The sequence below is a fragment of the Anopheles coustani genome, chromosome 2 (genome assembly GCF_943734705.1).
Source record: "Anopheles coustani chromosome 2, idAnoCousDA_361_x.2, whole genome shotgun sequence".
Taxonomy (NCBI): domain Eukaryota; kingdom Metazoa; phylum Arthropoda; class Insecta; order Diptera; family Culicidae; genus Anopheles; species Anopheles coustani.
In genome coordinates this window covers 32,379,312-32,394,052 of record NC_071289.1, presented here as the reverse complement: position 1 = coordinate 32,394,052, position 14,741 = coordinate 32,379,312, and the positions used below count along the sequence as shown (strand labels likewise).

The following is a 14,741-nucleotide window of genomic DNA, read 5'->3' as shown; positions in this document are numbered from 1 at the left end:
CACATGAGCAAATCGGTCAATTCTTTGGCGTGATATGTATGAAAATGGGCAGTCCGATTCCGACCGAAGTACGACCGAATTTCGCTGAATTCAAATTATTACCAAGGTTCTTTAAGACTTGTTGATACTCTGTCAGCTTCTTTGTAGTGATGGGAAATTCGAACCCGTACTAGACACTTGAACCCGAATCCGAATACATCAATCAGGCTTTGTCTCTGACTAAAAAAGATTCTCAATAAAAAGTTTTATTTTAAATCAAAATATGGTAAAATGGCTTTAAACCACGACTAGTCCGAAATCATTCTCGTTGTCTTTACATCGGAGTCACATCAAATTCAAATAGATTCGAATCATGTCAGAATCGAATGAAATTGAATCCCAAACGAATTTAATCTGATCCGAATCCGCCAAATGGGATCCAATCCTTTAGAAGCCGTCACGGATCGTATGTTCGAGTCTTTCGAATCCCCATTCTGCAAACACTAGTTCTGGTTTAGTTTGAGTTGAACAGTCGTTGCGAATGGACGTACGTTTCGGTGTTCAGTTGGCTTAGAGGAAAACCCTAAAAATCTTCCACAATTTAGCTTTGTCTGCCTTCCGAGAGCTGTTTGTGTTTCGAGATTGAAGTGTATTTCAGTAAAATCTATAGTTTTACAAAATCAAACTCAGTATCAGAGATCAGTACGCAAAGGCGAGTATCAGAAGCGTTGGTCGGCGGCATTGCGGATCGCCTGCTTTGAGCAAACGACGAGCGTCTCTTTCGTCGCTTGGCGGAAATCAAAGCACGCGGCGCATCAAAATCAACGAATTAATAAATTTGTTGTATCCTCACGGATGACACCTTTTCTATTAGATTGTTGTGTTCGAGTGATAAAAATCTATGAAACCACGATCGTACAATAGCGGTCATACCTGGTCCAAGCTAAAGTGGCACGAATCTTACAAGCGCGATAATTGATGTTTTGTGTTGGTATGTTTGGATGCAAAAATTGTGCTTTACATCAGAAAAACATGAAATAAACAAAATTGTGTTACAAGCGAACCGCATGCCCTTCAGGTTGTGCAAGCACGGTAACATGCAGTGAGTGCAACTTGTTGCATTGTTTTGTTAGAGAAACATGCATGCTTGGGGGAGAGTTTTAAGTTTTTGACCAAAATTGTAAATGTACCATGCAAAACAGTAGGAAAACAAGCGGGGATGGCTATTGAATCGAAAGTGTATCCAATCAATGTGAGGCATAGGCATTTTACGATCAACTAAAATTCCAGTACCAGAAGCGAGAAGAAAAATAACCCGCCAGCGTTAGCTGTCTTGCGGCTCACCAAACAGGAAGCGAGTGGAACAACATAAACACGGTCATTGTGGCGTCGCGAAAGGAAGAAGCCTTCGTGCGTTCCGTTGATGCCTTTGCCTGGTGGAAGAAGGGAAGCGGCATCGTTGGAATGTGGTTTTTGGCAACAGTTGTGAAGAGGAAGAAAAAACGCTTGTGAAGCTCTAGTCGCGCTTTCGTCGTCGGCGTGACGATTTAGTTCGCGGTGACCCCTTAAAAAGCGCGACCAAAAGGAGCGCGTGCGGTATCGTTTGGCGATTTCCAGCGTCGCGAACGGCACGTAAACAAAACACATTTGGGTGTACCTCGGCAAATTGGATTATCTGAACACACGGTGTTCAGGGGTTGTGTGTGTGTGTATGTATGATCTTGTACCATAATACTCTGGTTTCTAGCGACCCGCGAGAAGCCGCGCGCATTGGAAATGGATCGTTTGAGGTTAGGTTACGTTACTTTTCCTGTTTAGCGAAGAAGTAATCGGCTTTCGCAATATCGTAGCAACAGTTGAAAATCGGATGAAAGGGTCAACGAAAAGATTTCTTATGTTCTGTGAAAATCCAAGTGCTCGTTGCTGTTATTTACATTTTTTGTGCGGAAAGTGTGATTTCTTTTTTACTGATTTTCCCTTGTTTATTCCCATACAGCTGAACGAAAATCATTTTTACAAAGTGTGTGATATGGTGTAAACTGCGAGTTTGAAGAAGAATAATCCACCGCCACGTGCACAGAGTACACGATCTTTTTCGCATTTTCGCACGCGGTTTGTGAAGGTGGTCGAGAAGAAGAGTGTCAGGAAAAGTAAATAAAAAAATTCAATTATCCGCCGTGCTGCCGTTTGCAACTATCAAACGACACCAGCGACAACACGATAAAGTAACTAAGAACGCACGATTCTGCGGTGTGAAAAGTGGTAAAGAGAAGCAAAGAAAACAACACACGTTAGGTGAAAGTGCAGTGGGTGGGTGTACGCAAAAATACCCATCTAATTAGATAACGTTGATCGGATCGGAGGATTGTAGTCTCCTCCCTTACTGTTGGTTCTGGAATTTAGTATTGTGGACCCTTCTTGCGCCAAGCGGGAAGGTGTGAAAGGACCGCCAGTCTGGCTCTGTTCTGTGTTCCGGTCAAGCATCGGTTAGCGTCGGATTCTTCGGATGTTGTGAACGTGAGTATGCATTACCATATTTTTATTTCGTTTTCTAAATGATGCTAATCAACGTCAGCTGCACCGCGGGCGGTATGGAATGCAGTTTTCTCGTTTGGTGGGCTTCTCGACATTCGAAACCAACGAAAAATGGTCAAAAATCGGAGGCTATAAGAAACGCGAAGAAATTATAAGCGCCATTTATTGGAGATTCCTATGCCACAGCTGTGAAATAACGTGTGTCTCGGTGCTGCGAGAGCTGTTGATCATAGTTATTAGAAGACCAACCGTGTAGATGACGGTCAGTTGAAGGCCAAGGTGGACGATGGGTATGAACCCACGGTGGCTCCCGAAACCGGTAATAACAACCCTTGGTTCGTGCGTCGCTCGGCGCCAGCCTTTTGCGTTACCTTACGATCGCAAAAATCCGTGACGTAAAGCGAACGGAGAAGTCTCGAGTGCGCGAATGACTTCCCCATGAGATCACCAGCTACGTTAATCAATGGTTGGATGGCTTCGATTTTGGGGACACCTTAGGCGACGTGTGTGTGACGTTCAAGGGTGAATACGGAATTCCATCCACCTTGCCGTCGTTGAACGAATGACACGTTGGTTTCCCGTACAACCTGCCGGTTGGTTGGTTTGGTGTGGGAGGCTTTTGATGGTGAGGAATTTCATTAGACATCCTCCACAAGCGACTGGCTGATGTGTTTTCCCAAGCGACATTTATGTCGGTCGCCGGAACGTATTTTGTTTATTTTATTAATCCTATCGCCAAAATAATCGTAATAAAGGCGAATTCATTTGGACAGACACCATTGATTGGTGAGCGTCATGTGGATCCAAATAGCCCGCATGGCACGCGTCTACCTACTAGCAGAACTAAAAACTAATCTAAATTGAGCTAGGTTATTTTTCCTTTCCCATCGATGGTTCATGTTTTCATTAACGCTTGCAACGCTATAATTTACTCACGAACAGGCACATGGAATGGGTATTTAAGGTGCCCAAATGTGTGCTCCAAACACACTCACCCCTCGCCTCGACTCCGCTAAAATGTGCGGAATGCGATGGTGAATTCAGTTTTGCTTTGCCTACAATGTATATAAGCAACCCCTTTTGGAGCGAGCGAGCTTTTGGAGGCTACTGGAAAATTGAGCATGGTTATTTTCTCGTGAAAAATAATCAACGCAATATGTGGTGTGGCCATCGAAAGCACCAAAACACACTCCTCTCGAGGGATCGGCTATAACGGCCGTCAATTTGCCCCTGTGCTGTTCCTCTCGTTGTCCATGTTGCGGAAGATCATCGTTGCTAATTTGTGAATTCGTATGCCTCACCTGACGAAGAGTCCATGGGGGAGGATGAAGTGTTTCGGGTGTGCGTTTAAATTTTACCGGCCCGCATGTCCAATAGCTAACCAAACAGCGGTTATGATGTGTGCAATTATTGCATATCGGCCGCGAAGGCCGCAAAGAGGCAGCGTGTTAAAGGTGTAGAAGAAGGTGATCTATTTTCGCAACCCCCCCGTACATAACGATGCGTAACGACGCATAGTTTGGTCTATGAAGGTGGGACATTAGATGGAAGTTGCGGAGATTGGCTGTGGTAGCAACGCACCTTCGGAAGTGGCGCACCGAATTGATGATAATAAGCTGAGGAACGGAGGCTGTGGAGATTAAGTAACAACAATGCACAGAGTTTATGCTTAGAAGTGGGCTGTGTGAGGGTTTTTGATTTTCGTTCGATCAATACCTTCGTTACATCCGTTTGGTCATGGGCTCTGGGCGTCGTTTGAGTAACGATTCGTTTTCCTTCAAACCTCTATGTTTTTTTTTGTTCTGCCTTCCTTACGCACTGTTGTCCGTGCATTACCGATTTCATAGTTGAGAAATGTTTTATTCTAAGATTTATTTTACGATCAAGCAAGAATCGATGTTTCCTTGCGTTTGCCGCTATGGATGATTATGCACGGAGGGTTTTTTCTTCGTTTTTTGTTGGCATGGGAATTGAACATAATTCTTGCAGTTCATTGTTGAATTTTCTTCCATCCCTTTTTGTGGCGCATGTTTGTTAATTTATCTTTCAAAAGTTTTTAACTTTCTTTGTTTCTTTTTTCATTCTCACGCAACTTTTACGATGCCGATAAATGATGGCTTCAGCGACCAAATGCAATGTAATGCTTCGAGCAGAAGGAAGATGTTGGAAGCGACGCGGTTTGCTTTTATTTTCGGACATAAAAGCCAAACCACATCGTCGTCGCGGAGGGGAGAGCATTGACATCAACATCATCATCATCATCAGTCAAGCCAATTGATCTTTGGCAGAACGTCAACCGCCAGTTGTAGGCTTGGCGTGTTGAGTTTGACGAATGTGTCTCAAGATTGGCTAGCCGGTGACCCATTCACATATGGGCAATACTGGAATACTCCGGTGACCCCCTGGTGCCGCGCTGGTCGATGGCCAGTGAACCAAGTAATTCCAAGTGTGCACATACACTCGCACTTTTGCCGCATACTCACTCTCGTCGCGTGCGCATAATGCAGCTGGCGTTCAAGATTGGAATAATAGTCGTCCGTATCGGTTTCTGGCGGAAGATTGTATTGGGTGACGGGCGCAGTGGCGACGGAGAGGAAAGATTTCTGTCCAGATAGTATTGTCGTGCGCTGCCGTGCTGGGCATCCGGTCGCCCAGGCATCCAAATGGGGTCATTACATTGAGCCGCCAACTTTTGATGGCGGAGCGAGGCGACATTAAGACGCACACTGAACTGAACGCGAGACTCGCACGAAGACGACAGATGATGTGTTCCTTTTTTTTCTTCTGCGGTACTATGGTTGTAATTCATCATTCAATTGATAAAACTCTCCGAGCGACGTCTATACCGTCCGCAAGTACCATTCCTCGGAAAAGCTCCCTAGACACTTCCAGTACCACATCTTATTGGACAACAGTTAAGGGGTTTTATTTTTCTTTCCTTCGGTAAATAAAGATAAAACCCCAAAAGATTGACGTTTCTAGAAAGGAAGGCGGCCTCATGGATGTTTAATGTTTATTACGTAGCTTGTAACAGAAAATAATGGTACTTTAAATCCAGAAGGACGGCCTTCATTAAGGCCTCGGATTGTTGGCGACCAACTTTGCTGGGCTTGGAAAAAAGTGGAACGGAAAAGTGTTTCGGAAGTATGATGTCTCCTGTTCGTGCTTTTTTGTTTTGTTTGATGATTTGCGGATGATTTGCGAACGGCGAGCCATCTATTCAGCGACAGGAAATGTCGCCCGAACTTTCTTACTGGTGAAAAGTTTTGTCCACTGACGTCGGATGAAACACATTTTCTCGTTCGTTTCGCTCTCGCCGGCTGTCTGGGTGGACCTGTTCCTCCAACTCGCTGCTGCACCGACTAGTCCGGGCCGATAACAATGAAACGAAAAAGTGCCAGTCATATCGAAGCAGGCCTTGCCGGAAGGTAGTTTTCCGGCCATCGACGAAGAACAGCGCTTGTGGCCACCGCAAAACGGCGAAAGTTTGTCCCTTCGGCGGTTGTTCTCCGTGGCGAGAGGGCGATATGTACTTGCCTTTGCTACTATCAACACACTACTCGGGAATGCTGTCGGATAAAAGCATCCATCCGTGCAAGTCACCCGGCACAATGCATTCTGTGCGTCTGGCCAGGAGGCGCTGCTAAGGGTGGAAGACGAAGCCAGACGAGGCAACCTCCAGAAGGGCTTGTCTAGCGAATGAGGAGAAAGTGAAGAGTCTTCTCATGGACCGTACCATGACATCCACAGTCCACGGAGTGGGCACTTAATCATCTTCCTGTACTACACTTTTGACATTTATCGTACGCTGGATGAGGGTCGACTGTCAAGCCGGTTTCCGCTGTGTTCCGCAGGAAACTGCAACCGCACCGAGACACATCTCCGTACCGAGGGCCGAAGTTGGCAACGTCCGGAACTATTACTTCGTCTTCTCACTTACGATGTATGTTGGTACGCGCATGGTTTGAAGATTGCGTACTTCTCACGTTCGTCCAATCGACGTCGGTCCACGTGAATCGCATCTGCCACGAGGTAGATTTCCGGAAGCTAACGACAATCTTGCGCTGTCGCATCGAATCATACTTTCGAGCACTACTGTCCCAGCCTTGCGTTAGCTGCAGCCCATGGAAGCGCATTCCATCGCTGAAAGTAAAATATAAATGCTCCAGTTTTGGGGTGATGTGTTTCATTTTCAACGATCCGTTACCCAGGGTGATAATTGTTGTTTGATAGCCTGCTTTCCCTTGCCGAGCTGTTTGAGTCCCCTGCCTTTATTTCTCTTCACCTCTCTCCAGTCGGCCAAACTCTCCATTTTATCGGCACACTTTTCTAAACCGAATGGAGGCTCGTTGCAATCGTACTACCGATGATAAGCCTCAACGCTGCATTGTGGAACGTGATTTAAATTTTCTGACCGGCCTCTATGAAAGACAAACGGACGGAAATGTGTGCCATCGGAGCGCTGCTTATCGCCGAAACCCAGTTTTCGGCACGAGACACGTCAACAGCTTAAAAGCGGTTCCGTGTCCAAGAACAACAGCTGCAACGCATAGGTCTAATCGATTGACGAGCCCCGAATGTGTCGTGGTGTCGGACAACTTATACCGTTCGATTTTTGTGTTCGTCGTGGTGCTAATTAAGGGTGTATAGTAGTCCCATAATCATTAGATTTCGACTTAGATGTTGTTCGAAAGTGGTATGAATAGTCTGTGTGGAATGTGGAATGGTGTTTTCAGACCTCGCAAAGTCAATCTAAAACTCATTCGGCCACTAAGTTACCACGTGAAATGTTTGTTCGCCTAATAATCAGAGCCTAAGGTATTATCAGGATTCTGACAGTTTCTTGTGCCGGTGTGCATTATGTGCATTCCTTTTGAAAGGCTTGTCTTTTAGAAGTGCAAGAAGCGTAACATCTAGCTAAACTGTAACTAGCAAAGGGACAACACACCGGGCCTTAGGTTGATGAGGGTTAGTGCGTCTTATAATTGCTGTTATGATGTTCTCCATCGAGTCAGTAACCCAGTACGGGGAAATAGTTAAACGTCAACGTAATTCTCCGCTCAGCAAGTGTAGTCAGTGTGTAAACGCATCCTTTACACGGAGCTGTAATTGCAACAAACCAAGCGAACATAATCGCAGCCCCATCGTATAGTGCCGGGGAGCGCAATAATGTAACGGCGAAATGTGTCGCCAGCGAAAAATATGAAGCATTCGCCGTTTTTCTCATTCCTTATGGCGGAATAGCGGTGAGTTTGAAAGTCCAACGATATTGCGTCTGGTAACGAGCCTTTTTCCTAGTCACAGTTTTTTTTTTCTTCACAGCAGAAACTCTAACCTTTTGTTGTGAGAAGAAGTATGTTTGGCTTTGTCAGACTTTACATCACCACCCTTTTCTCCCCAACCACATCTACCGATGAAGTTAATGAAGGGTTTAAAAATCATACAACAAGGCATCGTTTGCGGACTTTTCTTCGCCTTGCTGGGTAAAACCGGTGACTAAACTTTGGCCCCCACGAAGAAACCAAGGGAAACCAATTGCCGCCATGTAACACACTAATTGGTCGCACACTACTACCACCACCACCACCACCATCCGAGCTGTTTGCTGTGAACTTCAAGTTCGCGAGGTAACCGAAGGGTAGCCAATGGTGTGTTCTTAGTGGTTACTTTGGTTTTGCATTTACTTCGTCTCTAGTCTACGAATCGCTGCTATAAACATGCACTTTCCACAACCCATGGGACGCTTCTTGAGAGGACCTTTGTTTTAGGCCGTTAAGGGCGCGCAAACTATTTTAATTTTGGGAAACCATACTTCAATGCAACGATCTTTCGCACGAGTTCATTCGTTGTGTGTGTGTTTATCGGTTTGCGGCGCAATCGTCGGGAAGTTCAAATGACCCATTATTTCGGTCGGTTACCACAAAAAACAAACCGGTTACGAAGAACCTCACACCATGTGCCCTCGCGGATCGTGCAAACCGCAGACAACACATGGCGTTATGCGCTATGTTTCGCATGTTTTTCCCTTGGCCCAAAAAAAAAAAAAAAACACGGAAGAGTTAAAGAACATGGTTGTTTGGAGTGTGATATGCAGGACGCGAACGGAGTAAAACAGTACGATTTATTAGTGACGTGATGCTGCCTGCTTTTGGTGCAAGGCATCGTGAGGTAACGGAGATAAAATTCGACCACTTTATTGCTTTGCTTACGCGTGCGGTCGTATCGGAGAGCGGGAGGGAGTGGGTGGGTGGTATGTGGTTTATGTAGCTCGCAGAACAATGGGCACATTTGCCGCGAGACCTTATGCGCTCTACGGGGTGTGTGTTTGTGTAGTACACCTGGTTGGAGGATGATGAAACGTGAGTGGATGCTTTTTTTTAAAGCCTGTCTGTCGGCATTTTAAGCCAAAACTACTCAGAGAAGGGAGAGGGTTTGATGTAAGCGATTGTTGGTGTTGTTGTTTGGCTGCGTGTGCTAATAATGTCATAAATGACAACGCACCGTTTTGAGGGTTGAGGCCTGTTGTTGTATTGTGAGATTCGCTTTATCGACTCGGGAAGGACAGATTAATTGGATAAAGGGATGAAGACATACGTTTACCGTTTTAATTTGTTCGTCTTTTAATTTATTACCGGCTTTAAAAGAGGAAAGTTTACGATTGGTAATATTTAAGTTTTTTGTTTTATTTTGAATTTTTTGTAATCACACGTTTAAATTTAATTCCCTATCCGCTTGTCTATTATGCTCAAACACGAACAAGTTCCACAGTCTCAGTCTTTCTTCAGCCAGTCTCTCATGTCTAATAATTGTCAACCAATTGTGGTGGTCCTCCGCTTGCCGCCCTTGCCTCTTTGGACACCTCGCTCACAGCTATACCTTTTTCGCACAAGAAATCATTTGTCTCGCGGTGGTAAGTGAACGCAAATGTGACGGTTTCGTGTATGGAAATGCATAATTAGCCACAAAAGGTAGGCAGCAAAGGGTGCAATGGGGCTACGCTACCGTTTTCGGAAGGTGAGGTAGCACACAACGCATTTGTGTGCCGCCAGTGTGGGAGGGAGTTCTAACGGAAAATTGTTCTAATTTTTGCTGCACTTATGTGTGCAACCGGTGGAACCACCCAACCCATTTGAAAGTTATGGGAGTAGTGTGGTTGGTACTTTTCCATTTTGCTAGACATGTTTACAGAATACATTGTGCAGAAATTGAGTTTTTCGTATGTAGAAAGAATACTTCAGTCGACGAACCTAACTAACCTGCTTATTTCTAAAGTTACATCATAAGCATCGCGTATTGCGGAACGAGCTAAGAATGTTTTCAAGAAGGGGTTTTTCCTTCCTTAGCACTCGAAACTTACGTATTGAACACGTTTGCTCGCAACTGGAGTGTGACCATGAAAAGAGCTTACCATTCCGATAAACCGATGCATGTGCTTCGGCGTGATGTGCCTTTTCTGATCAAACTCGCTATATGGTAACTCTAGCTGTAGCTGTATGTACAGACAGTGTATGCAAAACCAAGTCCAGTCAGTCTGCCGGAATTATTATTAACCCTCGCGCCACGTCGAGTGGCGTCCGTCGGAGGACGGTCTTATATTTTGCAGGGTCAGCAATGGAGGGACCTCAACACTGGCGGACTGGTAGTATGGTCCGAAACCGGAAAGGCTGGCTTGGCTTACCACTCCCCCTTCCCAACTTCGTCGGTATTTTCCACCGAGATGGTTGCGTATGTGTTTGTATATGTGTGTGTGGTTACACGCGCGACATGCTTAAGTCGCGCTTATTTCTGGATATATTTGCATAAATGGGGTACCAATCAGTCAGTCAGCCAGTCAGTCACCAGTCGGTTGGGGGTTTCTCTTCTACAGATACCGTCGTCCGTGTTCGCTTAACCACACACAGCTGCGTTTCGCTCAAGTGTTAAAGATTCGTGCACGACGATAGCTGTCGATAGATAGGTCGAAACCCCTTCAGGTTGTGCCCCGGCTGTCTTTCGTTTGGAATTGCGTTGCCGATTCCGATGAACCGGGAGACCACCACTAGGGGAGATAATCGGCGTGAAAATGACGCCAGCTGAGCTAAGAGTGCATGCACAGAGGGTTTGCGAATGATTATTTAACAGTTTAACGGCGCCTTGGTCATGGGAATGCATTCTTTCTTTAGGACCAGATGGGCTTAGTTGGTTCTTTTTCTCTGTAGTTACCAAGTATTTGGGTATTATTTTGAAAAGTCATTCTAGAACCAAATTTCTTCAGATCATATACACTTTGATACAAAATTGTTTGTTACACGTCAAGACAATTAACGTGTAAAGCATGGCTGAACTCATCATAATTTTTGCAAAACATATTTAGCTGCAGGATAAATCATGTTTCGGCACGCTCAAATATGTTAAGCTGCTGCCATTTGATGACTCTTGAATTTGGCGTCTCCATCCGAGACGTGAGTTACAGAAACGGACCATTATTAATGCGACACATGGTTTTCAGCATACGTGATTTTTGGTCTTGTCCATTCCGTTTTCCGCGCCTTTCTAGCTACCGAGTAGTTAGTCGCGACGGATACCCCGTTTGCCGGCTACTTTGAGTCTCGAGCCGGCAAGTCTGCCAGTAGAAGCTCACGTTTTTTGGTGATAAATGTTGCGGGATGTTGCATGCTGCAGCTTTTTAATTTTTTGTTGATACTTTTTTGCTTAATTATTTCCTTTGGCTCCGAAAGGCTCTCTGTTTAATGTGAAACGTCGGCGAAGATGTGTCTACAGACATATTAAGAGTTTTGTTCAAATGTGACACATTTTCTGCGGATCATGTTCATTGTGATGCGCCTGGACGAATGGTAACAAGGCTCCTCGTCTTCCATGAGCAGACATTGCAGATGGCACAACCGCCGACGAACATATTGATAGTCATGTATGTGGCGCGAATAGTGCATAGCCAAAATGGAAACGAGACAGAAGTCGGAAAAATTATTCTCCCGACAGCTGGTTCTAATTTGCGAAAACTCGTAATGTGTCGAAGAGGGAAGAGGCAAATAAAGTAAACGGACTTTGAAATGAAATGTAACAGAATCTTACCCATTTCGAACGTGCTCCCTGCGTTATTCTGCGCACTTTGTAAGCCATGTTCATGTTTCATACAGAGAAACATGTGTTCGGCTTCAGGTACGGCGCAGTCATCATTTGAACCATGGAGTTTTTAATATTCTTGCATCGGGAAACATGGATTCATTCAGTATATTTTCAATTCTTTGATCTGGTATTTTCCTGGCATGGATAGTTCTGCCTGAAAGCGATTGGATGTTCTGATGTTCATTGAAAAATAACGCTCCTTCTGTGCAGCAACGTTCAGTCGTGTCTTTTCGATGCTTCCGATATCCATTTAATCTTCACTCGCAACGCTTGCAATACTAGGCATCTTCTGTGATTGTTTGCTCCCGGGTGAAACAGTGTCACATCCTTCCAATTTCCATCCCAGCCGTAGCATCCACTCTCTTTCCATGCCAAGAAGTCATAAAATAACAGACAGAATGTCGGCAATAAAATGCTTTCCTCACATCTCTCATTGGTGGTTTTGGTTTTGCAGTCCCTTGATGGGACCTTCGCTACAGCTACAGCAACCGCAATTCACACAGTCAGGCACGGCCTGTTTCAATTTCTTTCAGCAAATGAAAAACTCACCCCACTTGCATTATAGAAATTAGAAAACCAGCACCACGCAATTTGGGACTCTCGAGTCACAATCATGAAGTGTCTCCAAGAGTAGGGTGCATCTTTTCGTCGGTTCAATTACTTACAGAATGCAAGGAGGGAGAGTGTATTTTAATGTGAGCGATGTTTTCAATTTTAAAATTGGCGTACCATGTGCAAGCGGAGATACTTTCCGATTTTTCAATGAAGAAAATGTTAGAAGAAAGGAGGTATTCCGAACTGCTTTTTTATGTTCACTTAGATTTTCATGGATTTCCCTTCCTTCACGTGCCATTAGATTCGAGAGTCCAAAAAATACCACCCGTAAAAATGGCTCGCATCCCGTTGAATGAGGAAGGACACCATTAAAGAATGTGCCTGCGTAAATTGTTCGTACCCAGCTGTGCAGAGAGGGTTTTGTTCCTTGCCGCCCTTCGAATTGCCACCTTTCCCGTGCTGCCATGTGTTTGTCCCCTTGCGGGGATGAATGCATTGAAGATGCTGACGGCAGAAACTTGAGCACAAATTAACCGGAAAGTGAACAAAAAGAGCACATCGCGCATCGTTTTCTTTTTTCTTTCTTCTGATGCTTAAAAAATGCGTATGAATGGCAAAGTTCTTTTGAAAATGCTTTCAATGGCAGAAGGGGAATCCTTTTTATGTACCGGGTTCCTTTTGGTCTAGTTTGTGCCATTGTTATCTTCGGCAAGGATCGAGAATTCGTTATTGGAGAAATTCCTATCTTCTTGACTGGTTTAATCTAATTTTGAGCAAAGAAAGTAAAACAACCAGTCTTGAGATGATGACCATCTGTGTGTTTCGTTTCTTTTTTATTGGTTTTTTAATCTTTCGGTGGAACTTTCACGGAGTACAATTGTAATTGTAAAAATGTTTCGCTGAAATATGATTCATAGGATCACGTAACAAATTTTACTCAAAATACGCAAGGTTCGTGTATCATGAGTCATACGACTACCACGACGCAATGCGAGTATAGTCCCTCTCCACTGTACGGGTCGAGTGGAAATCTCCTCAGTAATTCATTTGTCAGAGGTTCGTCGTCAATCGGTTTTCGTTGCCGGCATTGAAGTCACTGTTGCGGTGCGAGCGCCGGTCCCGGCGATTGCAATACCTTAGACTGCTGTGACGCACCTGAAATCGTAGCCACTGTGCATGTCGTCATCTTGTTTCTATTTTCATCTGACATTGACATTCTTTGCGTTTTGCGCATGTTTGATAGCATAGAACCGTACGAGGGGTTGTTTAGCTTTGTGTTCACAACTATTTATTGTTTCCGTAGGAAAGCGGAACTAAAGCGCTCGAGAGCAAAATTGCCATAAACACATTTGCTAGTAAAAGGAGCCCCCAAGGCAAGAAGGTTTCCTGGCCGAGTGAGGCTAGCTGCTTTGTTTGGTCAGAAAAAGAAAGTGACGCCCGAAAATAGGAAGACTAGGAACTGGAAGCCGAGTGCGCCAAAAAGAAAGTCCATTTTGACCCACCGTCCTCGGTCGATGGAGGGTTTTTTTCGGGGATTTTGGGGAGACGATTTTGGACACTGTTTTATTGTGTGGCGATGGCACACTTTTACCTTTATCCCGCCGCGAAACGAACCGGTCCGGCGCTTTTGAGTCGGATGTGTTGCTTGCGGTGCTTACGACGATGTGCTTCGGTTGCATTTTGGGGTTATATTTTTCTTGGCGCAAAGTCACCAGTTTTGGCTTCCCTCCCCCCAGCTGGGATGGAGTGGTGGAAACGCCGGTTTTTTTTCGGCATTTTTCGAACGACCTTCGCAAGGAGAGACCCCAAAAATTGAAGCGTTTTCCCCGCGCTCTGATTATGGTGGTGAAGGTCTCCCCCCAAAGGGTGGTTTATGACATTGTTTTGTCTGGTTGGTTAATTTTCGGACTTTCAGTGCAGTGGAGTGGCCCCCTCCTCCCCGTTTTCACCTGTTGTCCCATCGGTTGACTGAACGCCGCCACCTCCATTGGAAAGGAGGGAATGTATTTTGAGACGTCTTGCGTGGAGTTTTTGCTGCCGGTCGTCACTCGAAGGTAAAGGTTGCGCTTTCGTCGAAAGGTTCGAAAGTGGTGTAAAAACGCAACTAGCAAAGCCGCGCCCGAACGACAAACGGTTGGTCTGCCGATGGCAGTGTGGGTACAATAAACACAGGGAGTGTACAGTTTGCATTTAGAGGTCGGCCATAAATCTTCCTTTGCTGTGTAAATGTTAAGAGAAGGCCTGGCTGAAACCCGCGTCGCTTCGATTCGCCTCGGGAAAGGAAGGAGAAACAATTCGAGGGTCCTCTTGACTCTCTTCTTCTGAAAAGGATAGTTTCTTCGCAATCGCATTGTCGTCAGCAAATTGTGCGGAAAATGTGTTTCACGTGGTGACGGTTTTCTCCCCCAAAAGAGCGTTATACTATCACCAGATGTGTTCTATTCTTGTTAGATATTAGCAGAAGTGCCCTTGGCTACGTTCCTTCGATAAAGTAATCGCCAGGGGATGCCGATTATGACTTCCCCATCTAAGAGTGTTTTTGAAGG

At 45.1% G+C, this 14,741-nt stretch overlaps 1 protein-coding gene across 1 annotated transcript in view; it reads left to right on the top strand.

The window, feature by feature from the left end:
- The first annotated feature begins 886 nt into the window (after positions 1–886).
- Positions 887–14,741, top strand: part of LOC131261946 (signal-induced proliferation-associated 1-like protein 1) — a 76,146-nt gene continuing 62,291 nt past the window's right edge. Inside the window, exons 1-2 of the mRNA XM_058263821.1 lie at positions 887–970; positions 1,976–2,496. The gene's annotated coding sequence lies outside the window, so the exon portion shown is untranslated. The remainder of the gene's footprint in view (positions 971–1,975; positions 2,497–14,741) is intronic.